Source organism: Petaurus breviceps, unplaced genomic scaffold, assembly GCF_028583685.1.
Source record: "Petaurus breviceps papuanus isolate PSGF00001 unplaced genomic scaffold, PetGlider_PUasm1.0 186, whole genome shotgun sequence".
Taxonomy (NCBI): domain Eukaryota; kingdom Metazoa; phylum Chordata; class Mammalia; order Diprotodontia; family Petauridae; genus Petaurus; species Petaurus breviceps.
The window spans coordinates 37,391,086-37,396,262 of record NW_027185798.1 but is presented as its reverse complement, the minus strand read 5'-3'; positions in this window follow the sequence as shown (position 1 = coordinate 37,396,262).

Below are 5,177 nucleotides of genomic sequence, written 5' to 3'. Positions count from 1 at the left end.
CCCCCTCTTCTCTTCAGACTTCTTGCTGCCTCAGTTACCCCCCTTCTCAATGACTCCCAAGCCCGAGGCTATTTCCACTATCTCAGGATTTCACTCTGGATGGGACACTTATCTCTGGGTTTTCTCAGTCAGGGAGGGGGAATCAGAGCAGCCAGAGTTTATTTTGTCATCCTAGCTTCTGGAAAGTTCAGCAGGTGATTTCTAAACTTCCAGGCTGGGAGCTGATAGCCCCAGGAGAAGCTGCTGTCTCTGCTGGGGGCCCTAAGCCCTCTCTTACCCGGCTCCAATGGATCCTCCCATCCTGTGGTGAGATGCTGGTGAGACAGCTGCGAATCACCCTTGGGGTGGGTGAGTCCACAGGCTGGGGCTCCTTCTCTCTCTGCTGTAGTCTGCTCTCTAGTCCAAGCTGCTTCAGCCCCCATGTACTCTGTGCTCCCCCTGCCCAGACCCACGTGGGCACTTTCCTGGGCTGGATTCTGCCACTCTCTGTCTCCCAGTGGATTCTGACACTCCAAAATCCATTCAGATTCACTTTTTAAAGTTTAGTGATGGGATTCACGGAGGAGCTTAGAAAAGTTACTGCTTCCATTCCATTCCTCTCATTGGCTCCACCTAATCATATGCTTGGACAGCTCTAATTTGCAGGATTTGTCTTGATAGAGAGCCTAAGTTTTCTTGACAATTTCCCCCCACCCCATTTCCTCTTGGTTATGCCCTTTGGGTTCAACCAGAACAAATCCAGCCTCTTCTCCATGTGGCAGACTTTCAAATACTTGAAGACTGATCCTGGTCTCCCTGAGTCTTCTCCTTTACAAGCAAAACATGCCCATTTCCTTCAACTGATTCTCATATGACATGTTTGTAAGGTCCTTCACCTTTCTGGTCACTCTCTTGCATGTAGTCTCCAGCTCATTAATGTCAACCAGGGATGCAGTGGATAGAGCAGGCCAGGAAGACCTGAATTCAAATTTTGGCATAGACATTTGCTAGCTATGTGACCCTGGATGACTTATTTAATCTCTCAACCTCAGTTTCCCTATATTTAAAATGAGTTTGAATGTGATGGCCTCTAAAGTTCCTTCCATCTCTAAATCTATGGTACTATGATCTTATATTCTTTCTTAAACTTAGAACTGAATACAATATTACAGGTTAGTGGGACTATCACTCCCCTAAAACCTGGAAACTATGCTTTTTTTTTTTTAAGCAATTGGGGTTAAGTAACTTGCTCAAGGTTACATGGCCAGTTATTTCTGGGTGTGGTGCTGAGTATCTGAGCCCAGATTCAATCCCCAGGTCATCCCAACATGGGAGCCGGTGCTCTTATTCGCTGAGCCACCTGGCCACCCCGAAACTATGCTTTTTAAAAAAAATCTTTTTAATTTTTTTACTTCAAACTTAACAGATACCAAAAAGAAATGAGCATTTCTGTACAGTAAGTAGAATACATAAAGAGGATTCTGTATGAAGCCATGAATCTCTTTTTTATACCACTTGATTTAAAAAAGTGATAAAATGCACTTAGCACATTGTTTTGAAAACTACCCTACTTATCTTTGCTTCTTTCTGACTTTCCTCCTGTTAAAATGTTTCAATAATTTTCCCATTTATAAGATTTTTTAGGGGGTATGATCATCACTACCTTCTCACCCCAACAAACCCTCTACACCAATAAAAAAGAACAGGAAAAAAAAACTTAACAAGTATGTTAAAATAAAATAAAATAGTGTGTTCAAAAATATGTGTCTCTTTCCACAATTTGAGTACATCTGCTCTCTGTTAGTAAGTCCATAATATGCATGGTTGGGCATTGGTTTGATCAGAGTCCTTAAATCTTTCAAAGCTGTTTTCTTTACAGTGTTGTTATTATGTAAATGACTTGTTCTGCTCACTTCACCCTGTATTAGGTTATTGTGAAGTTGTCTTTTTCATCATTTCTTATGATGCAATAATATTTCATTACATTTACATGCCATGATTTGTTCAGCCCTTCCTTTATTTAAAAAAAAAATTCCTTCTGGAGGGGGGACAGCAAGGCAATTAGGGTTAAGCTACTTTCCCAAGGTCACAGAGCTAGTTAAGTGTCAGTTGTCTGAGTTGAGATTTGAACCCAGGTCCTCCTGATTCCAGGGCCAGTGCTCTATCCATTGTGCCACCTAGCTGCCCCTAGCCCTTCCCTTATTGATGGATATTCTCTTGGTTTCCAGATATTTTCTATTTTAAAATATTATTCTCCCTCTACTTCAGGATCAGTAAGTTTGTTTACAACTATTTCATCCCCAATATTATCTTTCCTAGGAACTCTCTCTATCCTCACATATTTCCCTATTCAATTTGATGCACTTCCACACCTGTGTGTGTGTGTGAGTGTGTGTGTGTACACACCCATATATGTTTCAACCCCCCTTTGTCTGGTTCATCTGGGTGCATGGTCCCTTCATCCTTTCCTCCATTTTTTTTAATACTCATCTTCTCATGCACCCTATGAGAAACAGCAAACCCCTTCCTTTAAAAAAATTTTTTTTTACCAGTGTATCCTTTTTATCTTCCTTCCTTTCCCCCCACTTGAAACTCTTCAAATAGATCCAGTTCACCTCTAGATCTTCTTTTCCTTTATTAACTCCTTCAATACCCATTGGAGACATTAGGATTCTGAAAAGACATTTGTTCCTTCTATTTTTATTATAATATTACCCCCTTCAGGATCATACAGACTCTTGAAATTATTCAAATACATTTACTTTTCTAAATTTCTCTTGAGTTTTGTGTTTGCATTTCAAAGCTCTTACTCATCCCTGGTCTTTTTAATCTGGAATGACTGAAAATCCTCTATTCCATTAAAGATCCATTTTTTTTCTCCCTGTAGGATGATATACAACTTTCCAGGTAATTTATTCTTGGGTATAAGTATATATATCTTTTGCTTTTTGGAATGTCACATACCTCTTGTTTATCATAGAAACTTGCCTCTTGTTTATAGTAGAAAATGCCAAGTCTCACATGATGCTGACTGTGGTTCCTTGGTCTTTGAATTTATTTCTTTTTGGTTCCTTGAAATCCTTTTTCTTTGATATGGAAGATCTGGATTTTGGCTATGATAGTCCTGAAATTTTTTCTTTTGGTGTCTTTTTCAGGAGGTGATCAGGGGATTTCTACTCTTACTTTATCTCCTGGTTCTAATAGATATAGACAGTTTTCATTGACAGCTTCTTAAGATATAGTATTGAGATTTGTTTTGTTTTGTTTTTAATAATAGTTTTCAAGAAGCTCAATGACTCTGAAACTCTCCTCCTTGACCTGTTTTCCAGGTCAATAGTTTTTAACAGCAGACATCGCATATTTTCTTTTAATATTTTTTGATATCTTATGGAGTCACTGATTTGTACTTTTTCCCCTTAGAAGTAGTAAAGAAATCCATTTATCCAAGTCAACAGCAAAATAGAAATCAGAGGGAGATATAGGGGAATATATGCCAGACAATACATAATGAAGGAGCTCTCCCATTGGGAATGAAATAACTGCTCACCCAAGAAAGAGTCCCAGATCTCATTCAAAGAGGAAATTCCCTAAAGCCTCTAGTATAGTGAGCTGGGGCAAGGACATGATGGAAACCATAGCTCCCTCCCAAGTCAGCTTCTTCTCAGATTCTTATTTTCCTTTCAGCAACGAGAAATGGGCTTTGGCATTGCCCATCCTCTCTCTCAAAGCTAAGCCAGAAGCACTCAAAGCACAAAGAGACTGAAGAACACAAAGAGCCTCGTGTTCTCTCCTCTCCTCTTACCAATTCCACCCTGCTCTTCATGTACATTGATCTCTCTATTCTAATTTTCAAGGAGTCTGCTATTTGGATGAAGTTTACCGCTTTCTCTCCTAAACTATTTAATCCTCTTCCATTTTTTTCCTCTAGAGCTTTTCTTTCTTTTTTAATTCCTAGTTTCATTTTTTCCCCAAGAAATTAATCAGTTTTTTCAGATTTTTTTCTTTTTCATCTCTGTCTGAGGTTGTTTGCTAAGGAGCTTTTCTCTCTTTCTAGATGAGATTTTTGAGGATCTTTGGATCTACAATAATCTTTTATATCAATTAGTGTTTTTTTTTTTAATGTTTACTTGTCTCTCCAGCTTTCACTCTTGAGTTGGGGATTTATTCCAGGGAGAGGCTCCACCCCCTCCTGCATTTTTAGGCAGTATGTTGTGTTTTACTTGGTCTTTACTTGGGTCACTTGGATTCCTATGCTCAGTTTCATCTGTGTTCCCTCTACTGGATCTCTTGAGTTTCTGAGCAGGATCTTCATGGCCCTCTTTGGTGTCTCAGGATAGAATTCTGGGAATCCTGGAAGTCAAGAATTGGGGCTGTCCTCTACAGACACATTACCCTGGTCTCTGCTGCTTCCAAGGTCCAAACTGTGTATGTTCAACCACCTTGGGCCTTTTTCAGGGGGACCCAGTCTTGATACCTCTGGATATAGAGTTTTGCAGGATATTTGTATCCCTAGTCCATCTCTGCTTGTACTGGGAAGCTATCATAGGTATTGACTTTGCAAGTGGCCCCCTCTCCTATTGCCTGGGGCTTCTGTTTTTTTGTTCAGTTTTGGGGTGGAATAAGTTCCTGTCATTACATATTTAGTTCCTTGATCATCATTCCATTTGATGCTATCTTTAATTTTGTTTTTTTCTGGGATAGGAGTATGGGAACTGAGCTGTCAGTTAAGGCACTTATCTTGATTTTCATCCTATTTCCCTTTTAATATAGCCTAAGATTGAATGAACTTTTTTTGGTGAACTCTCACAATGCTGATTCACATGGAACTTGCTTTCAAGTAAAACCCTGAGATCTTTTTTAGAACAGCTGCCATCTTTCTGTGCCTCTCCATATTATACTTGTGAACTTGATTTTTTTTGTACCCAAATACAAGACTTTGGTCATTTTTTCCCTATTAAACTGAAGCATATTTGGTTCAATTCAATGCTCTAGTCTTCTGACTCTCTCATCCAACATGTTAGTTATCTCTCCCAACTTTGTGTTATCTGCTAATTTAATGAGCATATCATCTACGCCTCCATCAAAGTAATTTACAAAAAGGCTAAACAGCAATGGGCCAACTATCTGGAGTACTCTACAGGAGACCTCCTGCCATGCTGATCTGGAACCATTAACAACTACTTTTTTAATGTACCCAT